The 17,745-nt window shown below is 42.7% G+C and overlaps 1 non-coding gene across 1 annotated transcript; it reads left to right on the top strand.

The window, feature by feature from the left end:
* The first annotated feature begins 17,344 nt into the window (after positions 1 to 17,344).
* Positions 17,345 to 17,451, top strand: LOC112086137. Its single transcript, XR_002899318.1, has one exon. It is a non-coding gene; the product is annotated as a small nucleolar RNA R71 (small nucleolar RNA).
* Positions 17,452 to 17,745: the final 294 nt, after the last annotated feature.

Raw genomic sequence — 17,745 nt, 5'->3', positions numbered from 1 at the left:
AACTGACCTTGTAACTCACTCCGTCCATTTCAAACTCTATGTGACCGAATCCTTTCCCATGTAAGTGCTTGGGATCTCTTTTTGGGTATATGAATACCTCCAGAGTGGCCAGGAACTGTTGTGTAATCCCTTCATAAGCAACATCACTCAGCTCAAAGAACGAAGCTAGGCCCATGTTTTGAAAGATGAGGGTGACATCGTCAAGTATCTCAAGTTTTCTCAACAACTCCATGTCAGAGAACCGACCTTGAGCCACTCTCACGGAATTAAAATGGTCCAAGTACTCTCCAGTGGTTGGAAAGTGCTCTCCTTCAGGCTTAACTTTCGGTTCTTTCTTTGTTCCCTTGCCACAGTTGGCCTTTCGCTCTTTTGTATCTCCTCTGAGAACCAGAGCTACAGCCTCTTCTTCATCAGAGTCAGAAACCACTTGCTTCCCCTTTCTCCTTGGCTCAGGCACAGGTGCAAGCATGAGCTCATTGTTCTTTGCTCGCTTCGCAGCCGGTTCGCCTTCGGGTCTCGCGGAGGCTTTCTTGCTTGTTCCTCAGTTTCGTGCCAAGGCGACAGCTTTCCCTTGGTTGGTCTTCTTCTGAACATCCTTCTTGCCTGCTCCGTGGGCCAGAGTTGTGTGTTTCTTGGTCATCTTCGAGAGAAACTCTCAAAGAAGAAATGAGGACCGAGTATATCGCTAAGCACAAATGCCAAAAGAATAGGCAAGAACAGAGCTTTCTCTCAAACAAGACTGGTTTAATGGTTTCTCAAGCTCAAAGTGATTCACAAACAAGCCAATACAACCACTAGGAGCAATTCAGCTCAGAAACTCAGTTCACCATTAAAGCTGATTCAAAGCACAATTTCTCATGAATTTTAAAAACTCAAGAACAAACGATTTTGATAACTTTGAGTTTTCAAGGCTCTAAATGAGGGGTTATCAATTCCTTTTGTCACTTTGCAGTACAAAGGGTATCAATCCATCATGTGTAGACACTAAGATGCAGGATCAGTTCTTAATTCAAGCCAAATGAGTGAGGTTTTTATGATTAATGACAACTAAGAACTCAAAACAAGAATTAAGCTAATGATCAACTTAAACAAGCAAACAAGTAAGCTAGATGAGATGAGAATGTATGTATGATGATGAAAAAGGTCTTAGACATGATAGTGGATTAGGGTGTCTTTAGTGCTAAACTAGTGAGCTAATGAATCATGTGATCAAGCAAACCATTCAACTTAAACATCATTAATTAAGCTAATCCTCTCATGAATGTATTAACTTCTATGCTAAAACAGTTTCTAACCTAATCATCATTAGTGAAACATGAATCAACAAGCATTAAGAACCAGTTTAATCTGTCATTTTAGCATATAAACAATCATTCCCATGATGAATAATACTTAAACCTCTAACAACCTTGGTTCAGGCATTTCATCAAACACTTTTAGTGCATGAAATGCCCAGAATCTAGACCACATATGATGTGTATGGATCTAGCATTAAGAACAGGTTGTAGAGAATGGAATATGAATGATCTAATCCCTAAGCTCACTAATCTACCACCTAAGCACCCTAATCTACATATCTAAGACCTTAATATGGGGATTACTCACTAATCATGCTAATCTCTCTTAAACCTTTGCAAGTTGAGAAGATTGGGATGATTAATGATGAGAAAGATAGATTGAGAAGATAGATAATGATGGATTTTCAGCTTTTAAACACAAGATCTCTCAAACTCTCTTGATTAAACCGCCCAAAATCAGATATTTCTCTTCAAAAGGAGTTTTCTTACACAAAAGAGGCAAAGAGATTATGGAATAAAGCTTAAGTCCTTGGGATAAAACCCTAAAACTATATATAGGTCTTTAAAACGAACCGGGTCAGCCCGGAACAAACCGGGTCCTGACCCGGCTTTAATGGGTGAAATGACGAGTGTGCGAGTTGGTCAGGAGCTTCCCAAGTCGTATTTTTCTTGCTCGGGAACCTTAGACCTTACCCAGTGATACCTTACTCGCACATCGTAACACGCAGCTCAACCCCCAGACATTAATCTCCAAGCATTACGAGTTAACCAAGTCGCAAGACTATCTCGCAGCCTTCAAGTCTCCTCGGACCACTCCACATTCAGGGGAGAGTAACTTCCAGGATACAGGTCCATATGATGCGATTCCAACTTCAGTGGAAAGAGTACTCAAATATCTTCAACTTTAGTGAAGGAACCTTCGGCGCTTGGGAAGTGGAAGGTTCCCTGGAGGGCTCATCTTCGCAATGCATTGACACGGTCAGAAAGAGGCTTCTAGACATGCGTCTATTCCAGAAACGTTATTTTCTTGCTCATAGATCCGAATTGAATGATCTCAAACGTTCTGGAAAGAGGACTCAAATATCCCGGATCCTGATGAAGGTTCTGTAGACTGAATCGGTCTGGAAGTGCATCGTCCTTCGCATTCTTCGGAGCTCATCGGGTCGGTCCAAAACGGCAGCGAGATAGGCATACCTTCCGACGGGCTTAACTCTCTGTTCACGGCTCCAAATCATATGATTCTACCTGCTCTGGAACCATGATCCAATCCTCTCCAACGTTGATGAAGCACCCGCCAGCTGAATCGACCGGAAAAACCTTCGGGTAACGCGATTTCTGAGATGTGTTTTTACCCAGAAATTTTGGTCGAGAAACCTTAGCAGCGGTACGCGTTTTGGCCGAGGGGCTCACTCGCGGTACATGAAAATCGCCGATAAAAGTTGCCTGCGGTACGTGAGAATCACCGAGAACTTCCAAAAACCCATTTTCACCATCTTTCAAGTCCTGATCGCCATTCCTCTTCCTGGATCCACCTTTTCAACTCCAAATAGCTCCAAATACACCTGATAAACACTCCAAACTTGCAAAGACTCATTGGGACCTAATGCAACTCCTAAGTCCTAAAACAAACCCTAAAGACCTAAAATACATGAAATAAGATATGATTTGAAATGAAATATTCAACCTAAATGATGCAAATTATGAACATATCAGATTTTCAGTGCAAGAACCGGTTTTTCATGTGTTGTCTAGCCTGATGGAATTTCTAAAATTGTTCCCAAAGTTTTAACGGTCTAAAAGAATCGATTCCACATTTTACAAACAATAAAGCTCGCAAATAGCAATGGAAAAAGATGAGTTCTTTAGAATGCAAATACCTTTGGGAACTCCAGATTCAAGCTTAATGAAACGCTTATGCAGAATAGGCAACACCTTAATGAGTCTAGAACACTTGGAATCATGCGAAACTAATGAGAAATGAGAGAGTGGTGAGCGTGAAATGCAGAGAAAAGGATGAAGAAGGCAAACTCTGCGTTTTGGCTCGGTATGGAGGCAGGTATGGGCTGGAGCGCGCTTTCCAGCTGGCTTTTGGACTGTTGTGGGACTGGTCCCCCCTTCCGTTCAAACTCCAGCCGTTAACCGCGCCAAAATTCGCCTTGACCGAGCGTTTGAATTCAAAATGCCGCGCAAAGCCTCCAAACGACCGCGGTATGGGAAAGACGAGGGTTGTACGGTCTGAACTGATTTTTCTCGTGTTAACACAAGCGGCCTCGACATGTTCCAACCCAAGGGCACGAAGCCGAGGGTTTATAGCTTATGCTAACACGTAAATTTTTGTGGCCCTCAAGTCTTTCCCATGGATCGCGCAAACCTTCTTCTTCGACATAAGTGTTCCAAGTGTTCGTGTCTTTGCTCTTTCTTGTTACCGGGCACCTCGGCATGCTCCACCCCGAGGGCATCATGCCGAGGGCACTTGTTTTGAAATAGAACACTTGGTGCTTGGGGGTTTTGAAGAACTGACCTTGGTGTAAACAGGTCGCTGCCTCAAAGCGAGGTTTTTAACCGTTTCTCGTGAACATTGCTACTCGGTATAATCATACCGAGGTGTTTACACCGTGGACCTACCCCACACTTAGTCATTTCACGATCTCACTTCCACTACACGACCATGATGTAAATAAGGCGAGGAGTTTAGCCGAGGTTTTTAGGCTTTCACTCGGTAAAAGGTGACGAAGGCATAAATATACCGAGGGTCGATACCGAGGCCATGAGTACTCCTGTTCTTAAATCATCAGGCCGTGTATTTTCAAGCCTTTTTGCTTTTCTTTTCTCGCAAGATTCACTGCCTAACACCTGAAACACTTAACAAACCCTTCAAAAAGCTTCAAGTAAAAAGAAAAAGAAGATGAAAAATGAAATATTTACAAGGATAAGCTTGGGGTGTCTCCCAAGAGCACTTTGTTTAACGTCACTAAGTTTGACTTTACTTACCTTTTCAGGCAGTTTCGGGTTCAAGAAGAGGAACTGAGGTAGCTCCCTCTCTTGTTTCTGATGCCAAGTAATGCTTTACCCTCTGACCGTTTACCACAAAGCCTTGTCCATCTTTTCCTTTCAAAACAATTTCAAAACAACGGCTCCATAGGGTCTTACTTCAAGAACTGTAAACGGTCCGGACCACTTAGACCTTAACTTTCCAGGGAATAGCTTAAATCTCGAGTTGAACAACAGAACTTGGTCCCCTTCTTTGAATTCTCTCTTGTGTATCTTCTTGTCATGGAGCGCCTTGGTTCTTTCCTTGTAGATTTTAGAGCTCTCAAAAGCATCTAAACGGATCTCATCAAGCTCGTGAAGCTGTAGAACTCTCTTTTCCTGAGCTGTCTTGATATCAAAGTTCAAAAGCTTCACAGCCCACAAGGCTTTGTACTCCAACTCAACCGGCAAATAGCAACTTTTCCCATAGAGCAAGTTAAATGGTGAGGTTTCTATGGGTGTTTTGTACGCGGTTCTGTAAGCCCACAAAGCATCATCAAGCTTCTTGCTCCAGTCTTTCCTAGATGAGCTCACGGTCCTTTCCAAAATGGCCTTGATCTGGCGGTTTGAGACCTCCACTTGACTGCTTGTTTGAGGATGATAAGGGCTAGCCACCTTGTGCTTTACTCCGTGCTTCTTCAAAAGACTCTCAAAAGTCTTATTGATGAAATGGCTTCCTCCATCACTGATAACTACCCTTGGAACTCCGAACCTTGGGAAAATGATGCTCTTAAAGAGCTTTACCACAACTTTTGAATCATTGGTCGGAGATGCAACCGCTTCAACCCACTTGCTCACATAATCCACAGCAACAAGTATATACTGATTCCCATATGAGCTTACAAAGGGACCCATGAAGTCAATGCCCCAACAGTCGAAGACCTCTACTTCAAGAATGGGGTTCTGAGGCATTTCATTCCTCTTGGATATGTTACCGTGCATTTGACAAGCTTCACACCTTGAAACAACACCCTGAGCGTCTCTAAACATAGTCGGCCACCAAAAACCGCTTTGTAAAACCTTGGCGACCATCTTGAAAGCACCTAAGTGGCCACCGTACGCTGAACCGTGACATTCTTGTAGCACCGGGTAGATCTCTTCCTCAGCCAAGCACCGTCTATAGAGATGGTCCTTGTTAAGCACGTATAGATACGACTCATCCCAATGATACCTCATCACATCTCTAAGGAACTTCTTCCTCTGATAAGAATCTAGCTCTGGTGGCTCTAAACCGCATGACAAGTAGTTCACAAGATCTGCAAACCACGGGAGGCTCCTTTCCTTGATCGTGTTGGCTTCCTCCACTTCTAAGTAGGACTTGACTAGCATGAGATGTTCCTCAGGCAAAGCATCATCTATAGGGACTTGTTCTTCGATTCTCAGCCTTGAGAGATGGTTGGCAGCTCCATTCTCAATACCCTTTTTATCAAGCACCTCCATATCAAACTCTTGAAGCAACAATAGCCATCTGAGAAGCCTCGGCTTAGCATCTTTCTTGGTCATCAGATATCTCAAAGCCGCGTGATCTGTATAGACCGTTACCTTGGATCCCACGAGATAGCTCCTGAATTTATCAAACACAAACACAATGGCCAGCATTTCTTTCTCGGTGGTCGCATACTTTTCTTGAGCTGAATCCAATGTGTGGCTTGCGTAGTAGATCACATGGAGCTTCTTGTCTTTCTTTTGCCCCAAGACAGCCCCCACGGCATAATCCGATGCATCTGTCATCACTTCGAAGGGCAATGACCAATCAGGGGCCTGGACAATCGGTGCACTGATCAATGCCTCCTTGATCCTCTTGAACGCTTCCTCACACTCCTCATCAAAGATAAACTCAACCTCTTTACACAATAGCCTCGTCAAGGGTCGAGCTATTTTAGAGAAATCTTTGATAAATCTTCTGTAGAACCCTGCGTGACCAAGGAAGCTTCTTATTCCTTTCACCGAGTTAGGAGCTTGTAGGTTCACAATAACCTCGATCTTGGCTTTGTCCACCTCTATGCCTTTCTCTGATACCTTGTGACCCAAGACAATCCCTTCTTGAACCATAAAATGGCATTTCTCCCAGTTCAAGACAAGCCTGTGCTCCTCACATCGTTTTAAAACCTGAGATAGATTAGCAAGACAATCAGAGAAAGAGGAGCCGTAGACAGAAAAATTGTCCATGAACACCTCCACTTTCTCTTCAATCAGGTCAGAGAAGATATGCATCATACACCTTTGAAAAGTAGCCAGTGCATTACAAAGACCAAAAGGTATTCTCCTGTATGCATAAGTGCCATAAGGGCATGTAAATGTTGTTTTCTCTTGATCTCGGGGATCTATGGGGATTTGAAAGAAACCCGAGTACTCATCAAGAAAACAAAAATAAGGATGGTTAGCTAGCCTTTCAAGCATTTGATCAATGAATGGCAAAGGAAAATGATCTTTTCTAGAGGCAGAATTCAGTTTTCTATAGTCTATGCACATGCGATGACCGGTTATGGTTCTTTGGGCTATAAGCTCATCTTTTTCGTTTTTAACCACCGCGATCCCACCTTTCTTGGGCACAACGTGAACAGGAGATACCCACCTTGAGTCAGAGATTGGGTATATTATCCATGCCTCAAGGAGTTTGAGTATCTCTTTCTTAACCACCTCCTTGAGGTTTGGGTTAAGACGTCGTTGATGCTCAATAGAAGACATAACTTGGTCTTCTAGGTGTATCCTGTGGGTGCATATGTCAGGAGAGATCCCTCTAATATCAGCCAAAGAATATCATATGGCTCTCCTGAACTTTCTTATCTCACTAAGCAATGCACTCTCTTTATGCTCTAATAAGCTATCATTGATGATCACGGGATATGTAGAGTTTAAGCTTAAGAAAGCATACCTGAGCCCTGTTGGTAGAGGTTTGAGCTCAACAGGGGGCGCATCAGCCTCGTTCCAATCAGCTTCGAAGCTGCATTGCCTTAGAACAGCTTCCTCGGCCTTTTCTTTTTCGCGCGGTTTACCACTGACCTCGCCATAAGATGTCGCGGCCATGATACCCCGAAGTGTCTCTTCAACAGTCTTGGACTCGCCGATGTCTAAAATGTCGAGGCTTCTCTTCCTGAGCTCCAGAAACCTCGTCTCAGCTCCAAGTTTCCTCGGTTGGTCCATAAGACGCTTGTACACCTTGCTTTCCTCGTTCAAGTACCTGTGCTCGCTTTGTTCCCGCGTTAAGACCACTTGTAGCAGATCTTCTGCGTTTAACTCCTCTAGGAGCTCATCAGCTAGATCCTCCATAGTTTCCACATAGAAAACCTGACCTCCGATGTGTAGCTCGATCATACCCCCTCTTACGTCGATGATCGCTCCTGCTGTTGCTAAGAACGGTCGCCCCAAGATGATGGGGTCGAGAGGTTCCTCATCTATCTCAAGAACTATGAAATCAGTGGGGATCTCTATTTCACCGATTCTCAAAGGTAGATCCTCAAGCAACTCCACCGGTAGTCTTACCGATCTATCAGCTAATACAAGGGAGATCTTGGCCGGCTTGTAACTTTTAAACCCCAGTCTCTTGGCCACCGTGTAAGGCATTAAGCTCACAGAAGCTCCTAGATCACATAAGCAACTTGAGAACTTCAAATGACCTATCACACACAGTAAAGTAAAGCTGCCCGGATCAGATAGCTTTCTTGGTATAGACCTCCTTTGAATAATAGCGCTGCACTCATGACTCAATATTACCATACCCTGGAGCTCCTTTGTCTTGTTGAGAATTGCATCCTTTAGAAACTTTCCAAGCTGTGGTATAGCTAAGAAGGCGTCTATGATAGGCAAAGTCAGTTGCGTGTTCTCCAAGTGTTTCTCAAAGACTGTCTGGGCTTTGTCTAGGATTTTCTCCTTGAAACGCCCTGGAAATGGTATCTTGGGCTGGTAAGGTGGGGGTGGAACGTAGGGCTTTTCAAGCTCAGGCGTCTTCTCCACCTCTTTACCTTTGTCTTTAATCGGTTCCTTCTCTAAAACCTCTTCTTGTTGCGCATCATCTGAGGCTGCCTCCCCTCCGAGTTGCTCATTGTCCTTAATGAGCTTTGTTGGAGGTGCTGGAGCTTGTAATTCTTTACCACTCCTCAATGTGATGGCGTTCACATACTCCTTGGGGTTAGGCTCCGGCTTACCTGGTAAAGCCGGTCCTCTTGATGGTGTTGAACCTTGATTCTGCTTAAGCTCCCATATATCTTGTTGCATTGTTGCATGCTGGCTCTCAACTCGTTGCTGACCTTGTAACAGTTGCTGAAGAAGCCCACAGACGTCAGGTCCCATCTGATTCGGAGCCGTTCCCTGGTTCTGTTGCTGATTACCCATCGGCTGCGGATTGAACCCTGGTGGAAACTTATGCTGCTGCGGTTGGCTGTTGAAGGTGTTGCTTTGAGCCGGTTGATTCTGCTGACTGTAACTCTGTTGCCGCCCACTGAACTGTTGCTTGGGCTGAAAGCTATTCTGAAATGGAGCTTTAGGAGCATAGCTTTGTTGGTGTTGTTGAGCAGGGTACATGATGTGGTGTGTGCTGTCGTGAGGGTTGTCAAGTTTAACCTAAATGAAATCAATAGCGGCAAGTGCACAGCTGATCGATTGTAGTACTTAGGGATCGAATCCACATGGAAGGAGGATCTTTCCTGCAAAAGCCTTCGAAAGAAATATAAAGTAAGGAAGTCTAGAACCAAACGGTTTTGTGGGGGTTTTGGTGGTGTGTTAAAATGTAAAAACGAATCTTAAAGAGAAAATACAGGAATTAAATGACCTAATAACTAAACTTAACGAAAACAGGTAAAAATGAGAAAAACGACTAATCTAATTGCTTAAATGAAAATCGATTAAAAAGGAATGAGAATATTGAACTAAAGCTTGAACTAAAAACGGTGTGAATCTATAAGGAAGAAAGCGCTGGGGTTCAGGGAAGTTTTCTCAGGGGTACAAACGATTCAAAACATTGCTAGAGAGTAAATTTGATAAGATCTTAGCTTAAACTTTTCAAACTGGAGTCACAGACGTATGAATACGCCACTGTCGTGATCATAGACAACTATCTCTCTTAACCCTGACAAGTAGGTTTCCACTCTGGCCCTGGAAAAGAAGAGATGCATTATGTTTAAGACTCGTCAGCATTCACAAATCGCCCATAGGTAGGTTTCCACTCCTATGTTTGTTTTGCTCTCCCAAACTAGATCTGACACCGGATGAACACTTTCGTGTGACCTAGCATCTGGATCAGATTGTAGTTCATGACGCTATTCTCATGCGGCAAAAACGAATTAAGAAGAAAAAGTTCTAAGATTCAGCTCAAAAGCTCATGGAATCCTCATCGAACATATAAATCCCCATCGAAAATCCCTTAATCCCAACAATAAAACTACTCAGACATAATGAACGAAATCAAAAACATAGTATTAAAAAGTGGAATAGAAACCGAAATTGAAAAAGAAAGAACAAGGGTTCAAGAGCAGATCTCTCTCTCCCTAAAACCTAAAAACAAGCTTAAAGTAAAATTTCTGTAAAGTATTTTGTCTCTCTTCTTCTTTTTTAAAAAAACGACCTAAATAACATGTATTTATAGTCTCCAATACTCTCTGGTGTCTAGGGTTCTGGAATTGAGGCTGGGAAAATGATACGGGCTTCAGAAATGGGCCTTCGGGCTCGGAGTTAGCTGGCCGCGGTCGGGATGAGTGTGACCGCGGGAAATGGGTTGCTGGCCGCGGTCGCGGTGCTTCAGACCGCGGGGATTGGTCTGTTGGCCGCGGGTGGAAATGCTTGCCAGCTGGTTTACGGGACATCTTGCTCTTCGCGTATCTTTTGATTGAACCGTTGGATTGCCAAGCTGTAAAGTGTGCTGGAAAGCTGATACTTCCATCTTTAAGATCTCCAAATTTGAGCTGGATCAGACGGTGAGAAGGCCTTCAATCAGGGGTGAACTTCTGACGGTTTGACACCGAGCTGAAATCTGGTTTTCTATCCATTTTGTTAAGCTTTTCCCTAAGTTACTTGAAAAGAGTCTTGGAAATACAAATACTAGAAAAACGTAATTAAAGTACTTAAAAGCAATTAAAAACATAGAAAAAGTATTTCAAAACGATCCATAAAAGTGGTCAAAATACGGTGTTATCAACTCCCCCAGACTTAAACCTTTGTTTGTTTTGTTTGTCCTCAAACAAAGCAAAAGCCTAAACTGGTTAAGTGAAAACAAAAATAGGAAATGCACAAATCTCAGAGACATGAACTCCTAAACTAGGACCAAAAATAGTGCATCAATCCACAACTTAGTCTAGAAAATTCTCACCAATGCACAAGAGATACTAGTCCACTTTTTCCGTCATGCAAAACTTAAACAATATAAATCTTGATTCCAGTCAACTAGCTCTCTACATTCATTAAGTTCAATAGTGAGTTCTCATTAAAGGCATCATCCTGGGTAGACGGCGTTTGGCATTAAAGGGCTGTTTAAGTGGTGGAGTTAAAGTGTTTTGGGTCACCTGAAGATCTGGAGGATGCAAGATAATATGCAAAACCGCAAGAGAGATAAGGACCTGTTGATGACAACAATTTTCAGTCACTTCTTCTTGCCAAATGTTGTTGCATAATCCTTCCTCCTTTGTTGTAAACAGTTATTCCCCCAGACTTAGATTCTTTTCGGGAATCAGAAAATGATCTCTAAAACTCCATAAAATCGAACTCCAGTTGCCTTGGGACTTAAAATTCGACCTCTCTAGACTCTCTAAGGCTTTTATTTCCTTCTTTTCTTATTTTCAGATTTTTTTTTTTTTTTTTTTTTTTTTTGAGAAGGAAATGCCTTTTAAAGAGAGAGAGACTAGAGGACGAGATTGTACCAAAATTTGAGAATTTTCTAAGGCAAACTGAGCTTCCTCTTGTGTTGAATCCTTCCGGGAACTTTTCCGGCAAATCGCAGGTCTCTGTCCTTGGTGACTGAAAACTGCGTCATTCCTCTTTCTCTCCAACGTTTTTGCACTTATCTGCATATAAGACAATAGAAAACAAGAGTGCATGTGGTTTGAAAGTGGACTGGTTAAGGTGGGGAACTAGCTAAAGATGAACTAGCCATTCAGGATCAACAGAGAGTGGTAAAAGGATAAAGGAGTCCTGAATGTATTATTCGTTTTCCTGGTCTAAAGCTTTAATGAGAAAATTAAGTCTAGATTAAGTCCAAATAAAACAGAGCTAGTGTATCCCTTCATCTAAATTGAAATCATTCATGTTCCTCTGGGGTACTTCGTTTCAAATGTGCTTAGCTACCGCCTAGTCTAGTCCTAAATCATGAATGAGCATGTCACTAGGAACAGTCTAAAAGCACACAGTCAACTATCATTGATTCATGTTCACCATTCCCTTTAAAACGTATTTTGTTTTGAAAACCAATTTTGAAAAACTTTAAGGAAAATGCAAAAAGTGTAGATAATGCAAGACTCATGAAAGAAAAGTGGTTAGAAAGGGATGAAGTCCTCCCCCAGACTTAAATCACACTGTCCTCAGTGTGAAACAAGTCGAGATTGGATGAGAAAAATGCATAGATAATCAAGTTGGTAAGGCCAAAGAGAACTTACCTGGATCCGGGATGCTGGTAGAGATGAACCGGATTCATTCGAAGAGGTTTGGGAAGGTGATAGGTGGTGATGAAGGTGGTGGAGAGTGGTGAATGAGGTGGAGTGGGGATTGGTGAGGTGGAATGAGGTGAAGTGAGTGGTTTGGGGTCGGGTTTGATCTCAACGACCATTTGCCGCGGTCAGGAGCAACGCGACTGCGGCAAACCTGTGCTTGGCCGCGGTCAGGAAGATGCGGCCGCGGTCGACCATACGTTTCCCGTGGTCATAACACCTGCGACCGCGGGGGCTTATTTCGCGTCCTCTTCCTGCTTCTCCTTGGTTCCTGCTGGGCCGAGCAGTCAGGGGCCATCATTCCTTTTGGTTTTTTGGGGTTTTTTATTTTTTTGGCTTTTTTATTTTATAAGAAACACCTGAAACTAAGGAAAAAAAAGATCAATAGAAAAAGAAAGAAAAATCCTAAAGAAAACAATACCTAAATGGGTTGCCTCCCATTAAGCGCTTCTGTTTTAAGTCGTTTAGCTCGACTTTTGGTGTTGGACGTGGCTTAGTCTAATGAAGAAGACCTTGTCCTGAGACAAGTCTTTTTCGACATCTCCTTGCTTTGCCTAGCAGGTTCTTTGTCACTCCAAAGTTCTTCTTCAAACTCTTCTGTTGCAGAACGTTTTCCTGCTTTGCTGTTGTATGGGACAGCTTCTGTGAAGACTTCTTTGTCGATATTAGCAAATAAAATCCTCCGGTTTGGCCAGTCCATTATAGCTCCGGAAGTTGCTAGAAAAGACCATCCGAGAATCACTGGATATGTTGCATCTCTCGTCTTGACAATATAGAAGTCGACAGGCACTATGCAATCTCCTATTCTCAAAGGAATTTCATGAGCTATTCCTTGAGGTGTTGCATTCGAATCATCAGCTAGACTAATCTTTGCTCTAGTCCTGCGCAGGTGTTTAATACCAAGTCTCAAAGCAATTACCTTGGACATCATGTTAAGACAAGCTCCAGAATCACATAGCACGTTTTTAAACAGTTCTCCTCTAATAGAACAAGAGATAAGAAACTGACCTACACCTTCGATTTTGTGAAGTGTTCGAACACGTTTACCTCTTCTTGCATGGTTGAACAAGTCTTCTATCTCAGGGATTGATTCCTTGCTCTCACAGAAGTAGTGGCCTATCATGAAGTCTTTGCAAGCTCTGGCAAAGGTGATTCCTTCAGGCAAATTTCGTACCACATCATTGAATTCGTCGAGCTTTTCTTTACTGATTGTGTTGGTGTAGTGGCTGCAGTCTTCCGGTCTTTGAAGGTGGATTGAATAGATTGCAGCATCAGGTGATGTTCTGGGAAAAGTCAGACGTCTGGCCCTCCCAAAGTAGGTTCGGATATCCTCCTTTGTCTCCTTGTTGTACCTAAAGAAAACTTGCAAACAACCAAGATGCCATATATCATCGAAATCTGTGTAAAGAGGGATCGATTTCACAAACTTGTTGAATTCAGTGAGCCTTTCTCTGGAGATTGGTGCTTCTAATTCCACCATTTTGTCTGGATTGCCTCCTTTTATGAACAGACGATAGTCTTCATCTTCGAGGTAGTGCCCTTCACATTCATCCTCACATGCTAAAACTATGTTGCAAGGAAGTACCTCATTTTCTTCTTGAGATGTTTTAGAGCTGATAGCATACACCGTTTGCTCATGAAGAGGGGTTTTGACCATCCCAGCAGATGTATCAAATGAGCATTGACCTGTAAGAATAGAAAGGGGCTGAAACGTATCTGACGGAGCAATTGCCGCGGGTGGAGGCTGCACGACCGCGGGTGGGGAGTGTTTGCCACGGTTAGGAGGCTCACGACCGCGGCTGGAGGGTTGTTAGCCACGGTCGCGAGGGTTCCGACCGCGGGAGAGAGACTCCGAGTTGTTTCCTGTGTTTCATCTTCTCCTTTGCTATCTAAACTGATTTCTGGACCTTCTAACTCTGGTGCCTCCTCCTTTAGGCTAAGATCTTTGATGGGAAGCGTCGAACCATTCGTTTCACGTCCTTGCATAAGCTTTTCGACCTTCTCTTCGACTTCATTAAGAGCATAAACTACTTTCTCCACGGTTGAGTTGATTTCCTCCGCTTTGTCTTGAACCTTGTGTACTCCATCCCAAATCTCTTCCACGTAGGAGTAGGTTTGGTTGTTATGGTCGTTAATAGTTTCTTCTGCTTCATCAAGCTTGACCTCTAAGGTGCGGATGTTCCCACTGGCTTTGCGAATGCGAACTTCGTTTTCTCCAACTCGTACTTCGACTGATTCTATCCTCTCCTTGATAGTCTCAGCATCCTTGTTTGCTTGAGTCTCGATGGTTTTAACTTGAGCAGAAAGATCTTCAAGCTTTTTGTTAAAGTGAGTTGACATGTTGTCAATTTTCTCGCGAAGGGCGGCTCTAGATGTTGCCTGAGCGTCGATTAAGTGCATTACCACCATCTCTAGTCGACTCAGTCGGTGAATGAGTTGGTCGTTTTCATCTTGGTGAGGCAGACGACGAGCAGGATGTCTAGGGTTTTCCATTGGAGGTACGTAGGGCTCGTTCTGGAACGTTCTGTAGTCTTCGGTTCGAAATTCTTCGTAGAGATCGCGTAAGTACTGCTTCTCTCTGCGTCTGGTGGCTTGAGGAGTGTTATAGAAACCTTCCTCATAGTGTGTATTTCGATTTATAGGATCCATATCTTCTGAAATGGAAACAAAATAACCGAAAAATGGAAATATGCAGAAAAAGGGTTCTAGAGTCAATTTACCAACCTTTCTTGGGGTTTTGCGGAAAAGAAAACGCGTGCCTTCCCCGGCAACGGCGCGAAAAACTTGATGTGGTGTGTGCTGTCGTGAGGGTTGTCAAGTTTTATCCTAAATGAAATCAATAGCCGCAAGTGCACAGCTGATCGATTGTAGTACTTAGGGATCAAATCCACAGGGAAGGAGGATCTTTCCTGCAAAAGCCTTCGAAAGAAATATAAAGTAAGGAAGTCTAGAACCAAACAGTTTTGTGGGATTTTGCTGGTGTGTTAAAATGTAAAAACGAATCTTAAAGAGAAAATACGGGAATTATATGACCTAATAACTAAACTTAACGAAAACAGGTAAAAACGAGAAAAACGACTAATCTAATTGCTTAAATGAAAATCGATTAAAAAAGAATGAGAATATTGAACTAAAGCTTGAAATAAAAACGGTGTGAATCTATAAGAGATGCACGGACATATGAATACGCCACTGTCGTGATCATAGACAACTATCTCTCTCAACCCTGACCAGTAGGTTTCCACTCTGGCCCTGGAAAAGAAGAGATGCATTATGTTTAAGACTCGTCAGCATTCACAAATCGCCCATAGGTAGGTTTCCACTCCTATGTTTGTTTTGCTCTCCCAAACTAGATCTGACACCGGATGAACACTTTCGTGTCACCAAGAATCTGGATCAGATTGTAGTTCATGACGCTACTCTCATGCAGTAAAAACGAATTCAGAAGAAACAGTTCTAAGATTTGGTTAAAAAGCTCATGGAATCTTCATCGAACATATAAATCCCCATCGAAAAGCCCTTAATCCCAACAATAAAACTACTCAGACATAATGAACGAAATCAAAAACATAGTATTAAAAAGTAGAATAGAAACCGAAATTGAAAAAGAAAGAACAAGGGTTCAAGAGCAGATCTATCTCTCCCTAAAACCTAAAAACAAGCTTCAAGTAAAATTTCTGTAAAGTATTTTGTCTCTCTTCTTCTTTTTTAAAAAAACGACCTAAATAACATGTATTTATAGTCTCCAATACTCTCTGGTGTCTAGGGTTCCGGAATTGAGGCTGGGAAAATGATACGGGCTTCAGAAATGGGCCTTCGGGCTCAGAGTTAGCTGGCCGCGGTCAGGATGAGTGCGACCGCAGGAAATGGGTTGCTGGCCGCGGTCGCGGTGCTTCAGACCGCGGGGATTGGTCTGTTGGTCGCAGGTGGAAATGCTTGCCGGCTGGTTTACGGGACATCTTGCTTTTCGCGTATCTTTTGATTGAACCGTTGGATTGCCAAGCTGTAAAGTGTGCTGAAAAGCTGATACTTCCATCTTTAAGATATCCAAATTTGAGCTGGATCAGATGGTGAGAAGGCCTTCAATCAGGGGTGAACTTATGACGGTTTGACTCTGAGCTGAAATCTGGTTTTCTATCCATTTTGTTAAGCTTTTTTCTAAGTTACCTGAAAAGAGTCTTGGAACTACAAATACTAGAAAAACGTAATTAAAGTACTTAAAAGCAATTAAAAACATAGAAAAAGTATTTCAAAACGATCCAAAATACGGTGTTATCAACTCTCCCAGACTTAAACCTTTGTTTGTCCTCAAACAAAGCAAAAGCCTAAACTGATTAAATGAAAACAAAAATAGGGAATGCACAAATCTCAGAGACATGAACTCCTAAACTAGGACCAAAGATAGTGCATCAATCCACAACTTAGTCTAGAAATTTCTCACCAATGCACAAATGATACTAGTCCACTTTTTCCGTCATGCAAAACTTAAACAATCTAAATCTTGATTCCAGTCAACTAGCTCTCTACATTCATTATGTTCAATAGTGAGTTCTCATTAAAGGCATCATCCAGGGTAGACGGCTTTTGGCATTAAAGGGCTGTTTAAGTGGTGGAGTTAAAGTGTTTCGGGTCACCTGAAGATCTGGAGGATGCAAGATAATATGCAAAACCGCAAGAGAGATAAGGACCTGTTGATGACCACAATTTTCAGTCACTTTTTCTTGCCAAATGTTGTTGCATAATCCTTCCTCCTTTGTTGTAAACAGTTATTCCCCAGACTTAGAGATTCTTTTCGGGAATCAGAAAATGATCTCCAAAACTCCATAAAATCGAACTCCAGTTGCCTTGGGACTTAAAATTCGACATCTCTAGACTCTCTAAGGCTTTTATTTCCTTCTTTTCTTATTTTCGGATTTTTTTTTTTAATTTTTTTTTTGAGAAGGAAATGCCTTTTAAAGAGAGAGAGACTAGAGGACGAGATTGTACCAAAATTTGAGATTTTTCTAGGGCAAACTGAGCTTCCTCTTGTGTTGAATCCTTCCGGGAACTTCATCTTCATTGACATTATCAAAGCTCGGCCCTTGCTCATCAAACTCACCTACAAAGTGTATTGGCTTTTGTGTAGCCATGAGAACCTTGTCAAGCTTGCTCTGTAGCTCTCTTATATCTTTCTCCATGCGCTGTTCCTTGCTAGATCCCTCTGAATGGTTTGCCCTGTCAAAATCTTCTCCATACGTGTCATTAGACATGGCGAGGTTCTCCACTAGTTCCATTGCCGCGTTGATCTCTTTCCCAAGAAAATTTCCGTTTGAGGCTGTATCGAGTTGGTTTCTGATCTTGGGGAGGGCACCTCGGTATAGAGTACTCAGAAGGGATGCCTCCGAGAAGCCGTGGTGTGGGCATTGGTTGGTATAGCTTCTGAACCGTTCCCAAGCTTCACTAAAGCTCTCGTTGTTGTGTTGCGTGAAAATTGAAATCTGATTCCTTAGCTTGGCCGTTCGTGAGGTGGAGAAATACTTGGATAAGAACGCTAGTTTACACTGCTCCCACGTCTGTATAGAACCCCTCGGAAGGTTCTTTTCCCATTGGTGAGCTTTATCACCGAGGCTCATTGGGAACAGGCGTAGCTTGAAGCTATCTTCGGACACACCATCAATCTTTGTCAGGTCGCAAACTCGATCAAATTGATCAAGATGCTCTAGAGGGTCCTCTCCGGGTAGACCGTGAAACTTGGTGTTCTGCACCATATTGAGCAGGGAAGCTTTAACTTCAAAGTTGTTGTTTTG

This window comes from Eutrema salsugineum, unplaced genomic scaffold, assembly GCF_000478725.1.
Source record: "Eutrema salsugineum unplaced genomic scaffold, Eutsalg1_0 scaffold_23, whole genome shotgun sequence".
NCBI classification, from domain to species: Eukaryota; Viridiplantae; Streptophyta; class Magnoliopsida; order Brassicales; family Brassicaceae; genus Eutrema; species Eutrema salsugineum.
Note: the sequence above shows the minus strand (reverse complement) of the source record. Positions and strands in the feature narration are given on the sequence as shown.